This window comes from Loxodonta africana, chromosome 12 (genome assembly GCF_030014295.1).
Source record: "Loxodonta africana isolate mLoxAfr1 chromosome 12, mLoxAfr1.hap2, whole genome shotgun sequence".
Taxonomy (NCBI): Eukaryota; Metazoa; Chordata; class Mammalia; order Proboscidea; family Elephantidae; genus Loxodonta; species Loxodonta africana.
Genome location: NC_087353.1, coordinates 73,740,313 through 73,754,765, shown reverse-complemented (window position 1 = coordinate 73,754,765; position 14,453 = coordinate 73,740,313). Strand labels below are relative to the sequence as shown.

The 14,453-nt window shown below is 43.4% G+C and overlaps 1 long non-coding RNA gene across 1 annotated transcript in view; it reads right to left on the bottom strand.

Moving 5' to 3' along the window:
- LOC104847096 (uncharacterized) overlaps positions 1–14,453 on the bottom strand; it is a 110,141-nt gene that overhangs the window by 58,805 nt on the left and 36,883 nt on the right. The window contains exon 3 of the long non-coding RNA XR_776076.3: positions 8,576–8,676. This is a non-coding gene — a long non-coding RNA (uncharacterized LOC104847096). The remainder of the gene's footprint in view (positions 1–8,575; positions 8,677–14,453) is intronic.

The window sequence follows — 14,453 nt, the reverse complement described above, 5'->3', positions numbered from 1 at the left end:
GACAGATGACCTCGGCCAGGTGCCCCAAAGGACGTCAGGAGGCAGCCAGGCAGGACAGGTAGGGGGTGAGAGTAAAGACAGCCTGTTCCTCCACTCACACACTCAACCTATCACCGAGCCCTATAATTTAACTCCCAAACTTCTCTTCAGTTGGTCTGTTCCTCCCAGCCCCATTGCTATCACTTCAACCTAAGCCGCCATCTTGCCCTGAAAAGACCCCTAACTCAGCCCTCACCCTCTACTTGTGTTTTCTTCCAATAATCTCTCATTGGAAGCAAGAGAGTGGACCGTCTTAAAACAGAAATTAGATTGTGTCACCTCCATCTTCTTGAAACCCTTCAGTGGCTTCCATTGCACTTGGGATAAAAATAAAAAACCCTCTGCATGGCCGTCAGGGCCCTCCATGGTCTGGACCCTGCTTGCCTCACTTGCCTCCTCTCTCTCCTTTCCTCACTGTGGTATGGCCACAGTGACTGTTTTCCATTGGTCAAAAATGCTCTATTTCTTCCCACTTTCTCAAAGACCCCAGGTTAGCCCCCTCTATAATATAAATTCATAAGGTTTTTACTGGCTAATTCTTTTCAGAAGTAGACTCCCAGGTCCCTCTTCCTCATCTGTCTTACTCTGGAAGCTCAGCTGAAACTTTTCCTCCATGGGTGACCCTACTGGTATCTGAATAGCTTCCAACATCACAGCAACATGCAAGCCCCCACAGTACAACATACTGGCAGACTCGTGGGGGTAACAACAATAACAGCTACATTCCTCATACCAGTCACTTCCAACTCATGGTGACCCTGTGTGTGTCAGAGTAGAACTGTGCTCCATAGGGTTTTCCATGGTGATTTTTTCAGAAGTAGATCACTAGGCCTTTCTTTTGAGGCATCTCTGGGTAGACTCAAACCACCAACATTTTGGTTAACAGCCAAGCACTTAACCATCTCTGCCATCCAAGGACTCCTAGGGACTTCTCATAACCTGTTACCGTTGAGTCAATTCCAACTCATAGTGACCCTATAGGACAGAGTAGAACTGCAACATAAGGTTTCCAAAGAGCAGTTGGTAGATTCAAACTACCAACCTTTTTGGTCAGCAGCCAAGCTCTTTAACACCGTGCCACGAGGGCTCCGATAGCATGTTTTAATTCCTCTTTGTAGCATTTCCCATTCTTCTTAAGCTTATATGTATCAGATTATTTTTTCAGTGAGTCTCACCAGCTGGAGCATGTGGGCCATAAGGGCAGAAACCTTCATGTCTTGCCCATCATTTATTCCATAAATACTTATGGAATTCTTGTGATGTGCCAGACCCTGTGCTAGGTGCTAGTATACAAAAGGAATGTCATTGCTGATTACAAGACAGCTGGACAGATAGATCTCTAGCTCCTGAAGTACATATAACCATAATTTGAAGAGATAAGACCTGTTAAGCTTTCTGGTACATTAAGAGCATTTAACGCATGTTTGAGGAACAAAGGGGAAAGGAAGGGAAGAAGGACAGAAGAGAGGGAGGAAACGAAAGAAAGAATGAAGAATGGAAGGAAGAAAGGAAGCAAGGAAGGAAGGAGAAGAGAAAAGAACAATGAGTTTTTCTCTGGAAAATTGGAATGGCTTTTCAGAGGAGGCGGAGATTGTTCTTGACCCTAAAGGATCCTAAAGAATGAACAGGCATTTGTAAGATGCACATGTCTGGGAGGCATATACCACCCAGCTGCTGAGTAGGAGATGATCTGGGTGAGACTGGAGGCAGGAGGATTGGTGATAAGGCAAGAGTTCAAATGAAGGAAGAATGAGCCTGAACCAGGCAGCAGTAGACAGGATGGTGAGGAGGAAATTGAATTTGAGGAGGTTTATGTTTGCCTGAAAGTGACAGAATTCTACACAACAGTGGACTAAACAATACAGACACGTATTATCTCGCTAAATAAGAAGAGTGGAGGTAGGTAACAAAGGTTAGTTCAGAAATTCAATTATGTCATTAAAGAGTCAGATTCGTTCCAGTATTGACTCCAGTCTTTAGCATACTGGCTTTTTATATGCATGCTTATTGTCTCATGGTTACAAGATGGCTACCACAGCTCCAGGCATCTTGACTACATTGAAAGACTAGAAGCAGAAGTGAGGAGGGTGGATCCAGGGCATCAAGGGAGGGTCTTTTCACTTCTTTCGCCTTTTAGTAGAGAGGAAATATTTTCCAGAGGTCCCCAGCTGATGTTTCAACAGCCAGGGCAGTGCAGGCCACTCCTAGCTGCAAGGAGGGCTGGGAAATCAGGTACCTAGCAAAGGGAATTAAGGATGCCTTGATTGGCTTAGTATAGTCATGATTCATGGTTTAGAGATTGTATACTGCTCCTTTGAACAAAATCAAGATCCTGTTAGCAGGAGGATTGGCTGTTGGGTAGACAACCAACAGTGTCTGCCACAGGGCAGGAGGTAGGCTCTGGTTTTATTTAAACAGCCTCTGCTAGAATGTAGAAAATGGTAGCTGCCTCTTGGCTTCAGTGTTGCAGAAACTACTGCTTGTTCCAGCTGAGCCTGCTGCTCTTTGCTCATACATCCCCAAGAAAATGATTATGCAGAGCACCAAGAGCCTCCTTGTTTCCCTGAATATTCTCAAGAAATAAGACTGCATTAATAATTTGTTTTCTTGGTATGGGCCATTCGGTTGCAAAACGATATTCCAGTCATAGCACGATACTTCCCTTCCTCATTTACATTCACCATTGGCTTAATTATGCTTTTCAGTCAGAATACTTATTAATTTTATAGACCTACCTGAAAATTAAATTGGATAAATTCCTTTTGCCTGGTACCCTGAAAAATGTGTTTTTCCAAGCTGTTGCCGGAGCTCACTTCAGCCCTGTGCAATTTTATTCCTCTTTAAGTTCATTTGCAAATAACACTGTGTTGGTTTAAAGGGCATTCGTCATTTCTGAGCAGGAGAAACACTGCAAAATGCAGCTCAATTTCAAAGCAAAATAGGAGGACAATAGAGGAAATTGTCAAATATTTTATTTTCTCATTAGGGGGGAGAAGCCATTGAATGAGGCATAAAACTTCTCTTCGGATTCAATGAATCTGCCTTGCTCATGGAGAAAATGCTACATCATGCTGAAAAGAGTCAGTGAGCCACAAAGTGGAAAAAAGACATGGAACAAGGTCCTTCCCCACTGACCGAGGCTAAGAGGGCTCAACATGAGAACAGCAGGTGATACATTTCTTCATTAAACGTTTACCAAGTTGTATGGTGTCTCAGGAACAGTGGTGTTAAAAATACAATTAAGACATGAAACTGATCCTCAAGTAAATCATATTTTCACACAGTAGACAAGTAATTATACACAACGATAATAAATCTTGATGAGTGTTGTGATACAGAAAATCACAGGACACTGTGAAAGCCCAGAAGCAGGGCAACAAACTTCTGAACTAAAAGCTCTATGAGGGCAGGAAACATACCTATGCTATACTATGCCATAACTCCACTGCCTAGTCCAATACCTGGCATATCAATGTTTGATAATTAGTTGTTGAGTTGAATTATAATGAGTCAAGACTGATGGTAGATATTAATTAGGGTAAAGTTCGCTCCTGTAACAAACATAGCAGTGTGTGTGTATGTGTTTGCTTTGTTTTTCCTCCACAAGCATAAAATCAAATCAAGGATAGAGGAGGGTATCTGCTCCAAGGTGTCATACAGGAGCCCAAGCTTCTCCCATCTTGAGGCTCTGTCATCCCTAAAGTCTCAGAACCCTTTGCTTCTAGCTGATGGACAGAAAGAGAGGAAAAAGAGAGCCAGTGGGAAGTAACATAGGCCAGGCGTAGAAGTGGTGCTCAGTGTTTCCTCTTGTTTCCCATTAACCAGAACTGTTATGTGGCCATGGCTAACTGCAAAGGGGCATGGGAAATATGGCCAGATTGGGTGTCCAGGAGGAAAGGACATGAGTTTGATGAAAACACCACTGTCTCTGCCATGTGGTAGGAAAAATGGTCAGAGGCAATGTAGCAAAGAGTTTTTAAGATAAACAGCAGTCAGCCCAATGAGAAAGGGGTAAAGAGCATTGGGATTACAGAGGTCAGCGTGAAGAAAGCCTCAGGGGCAAGGAGGAGTATGGGGTTTGCCTTAGGCATCTAGTGCTGCTATAACAGAAATACCACAAGTGGATGGCTTTAACAAAGAGAAATTAATTTTTCTCACAGTCTAGTAGGCTAGAAGTCCAAATTCAGGGTGTCAGCTCCAGGGAAAAGTTTTCTGTCTCTGTCAGCTCTGAAGGAAGGTCTTTCTTGTCAATCTTCCCTGGACTAGGAGCTTCTCTGCATAGGAACCCTAGGTCTAAAGGACGCCCTCTGCTCCCAGTGCTTCTTTCTTAGTGGTATGAAGTCCCCCCCTCTCTGCTTGCTTCCATTTCGTTTTATCTCTTGTAAGATAAAAAGTGGTGCAGGCCATGCCCCAGAGGAGCTCCCTTTACATTGGATCAGGGATGTGACCTTAGTAAGGGTGTTACAATCCCACCCTAATCCTCTTTAACATAAAATTATAATCACAAAATAGACGATAACCACACAATATGGGGAATCATGGCCTAGCCAAATTGACACATGCATTTTTGGGGGACATAATTCAGTCCAAAGGGTCGGCAGTTCCAATCCGCCAGGCACTCCTTGGAAACTCTATGGGGCAGTTCTACTCTGTCCTGTAGGGTCGCTATGAGTCGGAATTGACTCGACGGCACTGGCTTTTTCTTTTTTTTAATTCAATCCATGACAAGGTTCATAAATGGGAAGAATCAAATGCACAGTGAAAGTTGGCGTGAGATAAGGATCTAAAGAGAGGGAGAAGCCAAGTGACAGAAGGTTTTTTTGCACCACATCAAGGAGCTTGGACCTTAGGTAGTACGGTCAGCTTTGTATTTTGGAGGATTACTCTGGTCTGTGTGGAAATTGTAAGGGGCTATGATTTTTTATGATTACACACTGAGATGGACCGAAGAGGATACACTTGAGAATATATTTGGAAGGTAAAGTTGACAAGGCGAGGTGGCTGACTGGATGTGGATCGACCAAACCCATGCCTTTTCCTCCTGGACACCCAATCTGACCATATTTTGAAGCCCCCTTTGCAGTTACCCATGGCCATGTAGCGGTTCTGGTTAATGGGACACTAGAGGAAGCACTGGGAACCACTTCTCAGTCTGGCCCATTCTACTCCCCACTGGCTCTCTTTTCCCTCTTCTTCTGTCCATCAACTGGAAGCAAAGGACTGCTTTTCATAAGGGGGTAAACCCTTGTGAGCTTAAGTCACTGCCATCTTGAGTTTTCTGTCGTATGCAGTTGGACCTGATCATAGCTGGTACAGACCACGAGGGAACTCAACCAATAAAAAAAAAAATAGGAACTAAAAAATAAAATACTTTTTTCGGCCTTCAGTCACACGCAGTGTTTGCCAACATTAACAACCAGCGTTGGAAGTTAAAGTGGAGGACTGGTGGCTATGACTTTCTACAGACAACATAGATCAAGTGAACATATGAATTAACTTTGGTAGAGATGAATCAAAGCACTTACTGATGAAGGTCAAAGACTATAGCCTTCAGTATGGATTACAATTCAACATAAAATAAAATCCTCACAACTGGACCAATAAGCAACATCATGATAAATGGAGAAGATACTGAAGTTGTCAAGGATTTCATTTTACTTGGATCCACAATCAACACCCTTGGAAGCAGCAGTCAAGAAATCAGATGATGTATTGGACTGGGCAAATCCGCTGCAAAAGGCTTCTTTTAAATGTTAAAAAGCAAAGATGTCACTTTGAGGACTAAGGTACACCTGAACCAAGCCATGGTATTTTCAATCGCCTCATATGCATGTGAAAGCTGACCAATGAATATGGAATATCAAAGAAGAATTGATACATTTGAATTATAGTGTTGGTGAAGAACATTGAACATACCGTGGACTGCCAGAAGAATGAACAAATGTGTCTTTGAAGAAGTACAGCCAGAACACTCCTTAGAAGTGAAGATGGCGAGGCTTCATCTACTGTACTTTTGACACATTATCAGGAGAGAACTGTCCCGAGAAGGACATCATGCTTGGTAATGTAGAGGGTCAATGAAAGGGACGAAGACCCTCAAGAGATGGATTGACACAGTGGCTGCAACAATGGGCTCAAACACAGCAATGACTGTGAGGATGGTGCAGGACTGGGCAGTGTCTCATTCTGTTGTATATAGGGTAGCTGTGAGTTGGAACTGACTCGACGGCACCTAACAACAACAGCAGTGATGAACCATAAAATAACAAGGTCTCCAATTAACGAATCAATGCTATATTTGGAGGAAAATAACAAGGACAAGTAAGGTAGACTAAGTTTTACACAAAAATCAAAGCCAGTCCCCTTGGTAAAAGGTCACTGGCCTCATGCCTTAACTTTTTCCTGATTCCTAAAAATCTCTAAAAAAAATAAAGCTGTGTTCAAACCCAAGGCTCCAGCAGCCCAGGGCTCTAATCCAGGCTGTACTTCTAAATTGCTGAGTAAACTAATTCAAGTCCAAAATCCTGCTAGAAATCAAGTTCCTCAGTATAAAATTAAGGAATTGAACCACATGGGCTTGGAGGCCTCTAGAACTCTGAGAGGTTATGATTCCTAAGGAGCATGTTTACAGTTTCCTGGACCTGTGTGGGTCCTACCTACAGGACAAAAATAAATCAACTTAATTCTCTTTGTGGTGGAACTTCGGAGACCAGCAGACCCTGCCTGGGCTCCCATCCTGGCACCACCACTTTACAGCATTGACTTTGGAAAATTTACATAACCCCTCATGCCTCAGTTTCCCTATCATAAAATAAATGGCACCCGTAATATAATAATAGCACCCGTCTCATAGGGTGGGTTGTAAGAATTAAATAAGATAACATTCCTTAAGTGCTTACAACAGTGCCTGACATATAGCAAGTGCCCAATAAGCATGAGCTGTTGTTATTGTTACTATTATTATATTACTATTACCTTGTTTAGCAACATTACTGGTTGTCGCTTTTCTTTTTTAGTCTTTTTTTTTTTTTTTATCTTGCTTCTCCCAACTTTTTTGTATACTCATTAAAAGCAGGGGAGGGTGTGATGGCTATGTAATGGGAAATTAAGTAGGGTTAGGATACTTTGGACATAAGTAAACATAATTTAGGAAAAACAGGCAAAAAAAAAAAAACAAAAAAAAACCTAGCATCAAAAGTACAAGGACACCTTCATGTAACACTCTCAAAATGTCAAAAGCATAGTGTGACCATAAAGACATGGCAAGGGGGAGTTTCTTTGTGGTGATGGAATAGTTTTGTATCTTGATTGTGGTGGTGGTTACACGAATCTATTCATTTGGTAAAATTTCATCGATCTCTCTCTATATATATCTCTCTCTATATTTTTTTTTTACAAAAGTGAATGTAAACATGGACAAAATTCAAATAAGGTCTGAGTTTTGTTGTTTTTAGTTGCTATGGCACCAGCTCTGACCCATGACCACCCCAGGTACAACAGAATGAAATGTTGCCCAGTCCTTCACCATCTTCATGATCATTGGTATGCTCCAATCCTTTGCCGCAGCTCCTGTGTATTCTGAGTGTCTTCCAACCTAGTGGCCTCATCTTTTAGCACTCTATCGGACAACAGTCTGTTGTGATCCATAGGGTTTTCACTGACTAATTTTCAGAAATAGATTGCCAGGCCTTTCTTTCTAACGTGTCTTAGTCTAGAAGCTCCACTGAAACCTGTCCACCATGAGTAACCCTGTCAGTATCGTAAATTCCAGTGGCATGGCTTCCAGAATCATGGCGACATGCAGGCCACCACAGTACTGCAAACTGACAGACGGGTGGGGGGTCTGTAGTTTAAGTAATGGTGTCGTACCAGTGCCAGGTCTCTGGTTTTGATAGCACACTGTGGTGATGGAGGAAGTTGGGGGGAGGTACACAGAAACTCTCTTTACTGTTTTTGCAACTTCTTCTGAGTCTAAAATTATTTCAAAATAAAAAGTTTTTTTTTTTTTTTAATGGCAACAGTATTAGGGAATTTTGTTTAATACTCATCTAACAATAATGGGCGATTACAAGATACAAGATTAAGAGATCTGTTTTTCAGTAAAGATTAAACAAAAAAAAAAAAATTGTTGCCATTAAGTTGATTCAGTTCTGACTTATAGTGACCCTATAGGACAAAACAGAACTGCCCCTTAGAGTATCCAAGGAGTAGCTGGTGGATTTGAATTGCCAACCTTTTGGTTAGCAACCACGCTCTTTACCACTGCACCACCAGAGCTCCCCATAAAGATTATAGCCTAGGAAACCCTATGAGGCAGTTCTGCTCTGTCACATGGGGTTGCTATGAGTTGGAATCGACTTGAAGGCACCACCACCACCACCATTATAAAAGGAAAGTAAATTCCTGATTTTCCCAGTCAATTTAGCCACAACATCACAATGGTGGGCCATAACTGAAAGAAAATCAGCTACCTTAGATTATCACCAAAGAGTGCTGACTCACAGGCACCAAAGTGGACGCAGACACCAAACCTTACCTCATACAGTCATGAAAGGGAAGCACAAAGTGGGAGCCAGCTGGGTGTAGGCAGCTCTGTGGGACCATCCTGGGGTGGAGCACGTGATCCATGAGGGAAATCTGGGCAAATCAGAAGAGGAAACACAGGAGAGAGAGGTTTCTGGTTTTGCATAAGCATGTAAGTCCAAGTGCGGGTGTTGGGGAACATCTGGGGTGCTGCAGGATTCTTTCTCCCAAACATGCCATCACCAGTCCGTGCATACTATCAGTGCCCACAGACTCCCTTCTCAACTTACCAGTATCTGAGGGCTCAAGCAGCATTAGACTGGGACCCAAAGGGGTGAAGACCCCACCATTGTCATGTTTGACTGTTGAGATGGTTAGGATGAGGAGGATAATGGCAGCAAACACAAACATGGTGCCATATGATCACAGCCTTTTACTCGTATGATCCTCACAGCCAGTCCTATGAGGTCCATCGCATCCCATTGCCCTCAAGTTGATTCTGACTCATAACAATCCTGTCAGACAGGGTAGAACTGCCCCATAGGGCTGTAGTCTTTCCAGAAACAGACTGCCACATCTTTCTCCCAAGGAGTGGCTGGTGGGTTCAAACCACAGACTTTTGGGTTAGCAGCTGAATGCTTCAAGCACTATGCCACCTGGGTTCATACCCTATAAGGTAATATTATTATAATTGCCATTTGCAAATAAGCAACTGAGGCTCAGAGAGGTAAAACAACTTGCCCAAGGACACCTTACCTGTTTTTACTCATTTTTTTTTTCTCACAGCCAACACTTTGACGTTGTTGTTAGCTGCCGTCAAGTTGGCTCCTGACTCACGGTGACCCCATGCACCATGGATCAGACTGTGGTGATCCATAGGGTCTGCACTGGCTGATTTTCAGAAATAGATCGCCAGGCCTTTCTTCCTAATCTGCCTTAGCCTGGACGCTTTGCCGAAGCATGTTCAGCATCATAGCAACATGCAAGCCTCCGCTAACAGACGGGTGGTAGCTGCGCATGGCCGGGAATGGAACCCAGGTCTCCCTCATGGAAGGCGAGAGAATTTTACCCCTGAACCACCACTGTTGTCCTCTATGACATAGGAACTCTTATCCCCATTTTAAGGCAGCTGAGGCTCAGAGAGTTGAAAAAAATGTTTGAGATTATACAGTTTACAGTTGAGATAGTTGAGACTACTCTCATTGTGATCAAACCTCTTTCCTGTTGCTAATGGGCGCTAAGAAGGGGGACCACAGGAGTCCTCAGTAAAGGGAGTCTCACCACTATCTCTTAGTCACCTGGGCAACTAAACTATACAGGGTGCTCAGACCGTATTTTATAAATACCCATTGCCATTGAGTTGATTCCGACTCATGATGACCCTATAGGACAGAGTAGAACTGTGCCATAGAGTTTCCAAGGCTACAATCTTTATGGGAGCAGATCACCAGATCTTTTCTCCCGCAGAGTGACTAGTAGGTTTAAACAGCCAACCTTTCAGTTAGCAGCCGAACGCCTAACCACTGCACCACCGGGGATCCCTGTATTCTATAAATACTGGCTAAAAATGAAAAACAACTGAAAATGAAAGCAACACTAAGTCCACCAACAAACCAGTTATTAAAACACAGTAGTTACTTAAAAAAAAATAAAAGCCACTCAGCCTTTTCGCAGAAGTTCATACAAATTCCAATATGCATCAAGATTGAGAGGATTTTCAATTATAAATGAGACGTTAAAAGGTAGACAGAGTCCCTGAAGCTCGCACAGGCCACACAGCCATGTGGCAGGTAGAAGGAAAACTGTCTCCCTGTATTGAAGGTGTATTTATAATTGAAGAGTTTGAGAATGCAAATGAAAATGAATCAACGCCAACAGGGATGCCTAAAAGACATAAGTGAGAATTACGGCAATTAAGAATGTTGTCTCAGAGGAAATGAGACTGGTCCATTAATTACAATGCCTTAAAGGGAAAGAGGTCCCGACGAAAACGCAGCAAATTAAAATATCAAAAAGAAAATTAGTGGGAAGAGAAGATGGAAGTGCCAAAAAAACAAACAAAAAAAAAGCCCAAATCAGCTGCCATCTGGTGAGTTCCGACTCATAGTAGCCCTATAAGGCAGAGTAGAGCTGCCTCACAGAGTTTCCAAGGACACCTGGTGGATTTGAACTGGCAACGTTTCTGTTAGCAACTAGCTCTTAACCACTATGCCACCAGTGTTCCCAAAAGAACTGCCTGTGAGAAATTAATCTTAGAGGTGGTGAGGAGGATAAAGGAAGGGAGAAGAATATTAAGAGACAGTGAAAGTTGACGATGTACAGCAGGCCCACCCAGGCTCAATACTCCTTTCCTCTCTCCTTCCTTCCCTTCTCCTCCCCCCTCTCTCCCTTCCCTTCCTTCTTTCCCTTCCTACCTCTTTCCTTCTCTCCCTTCTTTCTTCCTTTACCTTCCTTTTTCTTCCCTTTCTCCCTTTTCTCTCTCCTTTCTTCATTCTTCCTTTCCTCCTTCCTTCTTGCTTCTCTCTTCTCCTCCCTTCCTTCTTTCCTTCTTTCTTTTCTCCCTTCCTTCCTCCCCATTATCCTTCTCTCCTTCTGTCTTTCTTACTTCCTTTGCTCTCTTCTTCCTGCCTTCTCTTCCCTCCTTCCTTCCTGTCTTCAATGTGCTGACTCTGAAGGGACAGCTACAGAATAGGAGTCATCATTCTTCCCACCAAGATACAGCACCTGCCTCAGAGAAGCCCTCAGAATCCTGCTGCTGTCTGGTTCCATCTCTCCTGCCATTGCTCTTTAAGGCAGGCTGCCATACCTGTCAAGTTGAGCAGTCACCCAGGCTGTCACAGCTGGCAGTGTTCCTGACCCAATGACACTCTAGTGTCCCCTTGCTTTGTTTGTGTTAATTGTTAGGTGCTGACAAGTTGATTCTGACTCAAGAACCCCATGTGTGCAAAGCAGGACTGTTCCATAGGGACAATTTGTACATGTACAACTCAGTGACATTGATTACATTCTTCAAGTTGTGCAAATTGTTCCACCACCGTTTACTTAAACTCACTGCTCCCTAAGCTTCTCATCTAACCTTTCGAGTTGCTGTCGTCAATTTGATTTCACATAGATAATTCTTTAAAGGACCATAATGCCCATAGGGCTTTCAAAGTTGTGGTCTTTCAGAAGCAGATCACCAGGCCTGTCTTCTGAGGTGCCTCAGGGTGGGTTCGAACCACCAACCTTTCAGCTAGTAGTCGAGCGCTTAACTGTTTGTACCACCAGGGGACTTGCCTTGCTCTAAGTTCTCAAAAATTATTTGTATTTCATTCCATCCTCAACTTGACAGTGACCCCTTGGCTTGAGCATTTGTTTCTGATATTGGTGTTAACCAGAGAGTTGGCTCTCCTCTAGGATCGCCACCCCAACTCCACACCACCACCATCTGGTTGGCTTGTCTCTCTGCTCTCCAGCAATCCCCTTGGGCTCAGGCAGGAAGGAGCTATGTATAATCTCCAAATTCCTCAGTCCCTGTCTAGACCCCCACAAGACATTCTCAAGGCTTCCTGTGACAGGAGGAGCTGGTTTCCGTAGTGCCAAGTGCCTCAACTGGAATCACTCATGCTGCTGCTGCTGCTTCTTTTTATTGTGGTAAGAATAGAAATAACACAACATTTCACAATTCAACGTTGTTTTACATGCACAGTTAAGTGACATTGATTACATTAATCATGATGTACGACCCTTGCCTCTATCTGTTGCCAAATTCTCCATTACCATTAACACTCAATGTATCTTAAACAATGATTCCCTTTCCTCCTCCTTCCCTCCCCTGGAAACCACTAATAAACTTTGGTCTATTCCAGATAGTTCACATAAATGGGATCCTACAGTATTTACCCTTTTGTGACCGACTTACTTCACTCAGCACAAGGTTTTCAAGGTTCATCCATGTCATAGCTTGTTACCAGAACTTCGTGCCTCTTTGTGGATGAGTAATCCGTTGTATGTATACCCCACATTTTGATAATCCATTCATCTGTTGACAGACATTTAGGTTGTTTCTACCTTTTGGCTGTTTTGAATAGTGCTGCAGTGAGCATTGGTGTCCATCACTCCTGCTTCCTGTCACACAGACTTATTACCTGTATGATGATTTACTTATTGCTTACGATGATTATTTTCTTTAACGAGCTACATTATTTTTAATTTAAATACTTATGCCTCATCTGAGGCAATAATGTCTGTGAAATCAGGGCTTTGCTATACTAAAAAAAAAATCTCATTGCCATCCAGTTGATTCCAACTCATAGTGATCCCAGGGACAGAGTAGAACAGGCCCATCGAGTTTCCAAGGCTGTAACGAGGAGCCCTGGTGTCACAGTGGTTAAGAGCTAACAGGTCCTAATCAAAAGATCTGCAGTTTGAATCCACCAGCTGCTCCTTGGAAACCCTATGGAGCAGTTCTACTCTGTCCTGTTGGGTTGCTATGAGTCAGAATCAACTCGATGGCAACAGTTTTTGTTTTCTTGTAATCTTTGTGGAAGCCGATTGCCACATCTTTCTCCCATGGAACAGCTGGTGGGTTTGAACTATCAAACTTTGGTTAGCAGCCAAGCTTTTAACCACTGCACCACCATGGCTCCTTTTTGCTATATTACTTATATGTATTTTTTTTCTTGTAAATATTAAAATAAATGCATAGCTAACCAAAACCCAAACCCACTGCCGTGGAGGCAATTCTGACTTATAGCGATCCTATAGAACAGAGTAGAACTGCCTCACAGGGTTTCCAAGGCTGTAAATCTTTAAGGAAGCAGACTGCCACATCTTTCTCCCAAGGTGCGGCTGGTGGGTTCGAACCAACGACCTGGTTAGCGGCCAAGCACTTTAACCGTTATGCCACTGCATAGCTGTGCATAGGTACCTGACTTAAAATGTCCACCTAGGTACCACGTACATGGGTTTGCCTCTCTGCAGCGGCAGAATTGCCCGCTACAGGAAACTGCTGAAGTGAGAAAGTGTGGGGTTTGGATGGCTTACAATCAGATTTTGACTCCACCACCTGTTGTGGGACCTTGGGCAATATGCTTATCCCTGGAGCCTTGGTTTTTCCATCGGTACATTGGCTGTATTTATGTCTCTCTCTTAGGTTGTCTTCAGGACCTAGGACATGCATTATGATGCAGGTTTCCTTCCTCGCTCCAGGATTGCAAAACCCATATCCCTGCCCTGTGTGCCCAATTCTCTGGGAGGCTTGGGTAACCTTTAAGACAGTTTTTATTGTAAATGCCGATCAGCTGTCTACCCCTGTACAATGTGTTAGCTTTGTTGGGTGGTGATCTGGGAAAGGTGAGGGCATCTAACTTTCTTTCAAAAGTACGCCATAAGCTCCTCAATAAATGGGCAATATTTCATAATTCTTTGCATCACTATGATGCTTGGCTAGTGCTAGGCATATGGTGGCGCTCCATCAATACCTGCTGACCTATTGATTAATTTTCCATCCTGGCCAGAGCACTGAGCATTGCCAAGTTGGGCTCTGTTGGAGGTATGGGGTGAGGTCGGTTAACATGTTCCATGGCACAGTTCTGGTATTGAGACAGGGCCATAAACAGTCACCCCAGCTCTTGGGCTTGCCAACTCTGCTCCTATCTCCCATCTGTGTTTCTATCTTCCCTGCGAGAGTAGCTTTATTGACCTCATTAATTCTCCTTTCCGTCTTTGGCATGGGCAGATGATATTATCCACGCTTTAATGCCTCCTGTATTTCGCAAATTACAGAAGTATTATGGATGGAATGACAAGAAATCTTGTTTTCACCAAATCACACCCTTCTTTTAAGTAGCCAGGGGCAATCTGTCCTGGGAGTCCATTCACCCAAGCCTGAGGCCTGCAAACACAGGTGG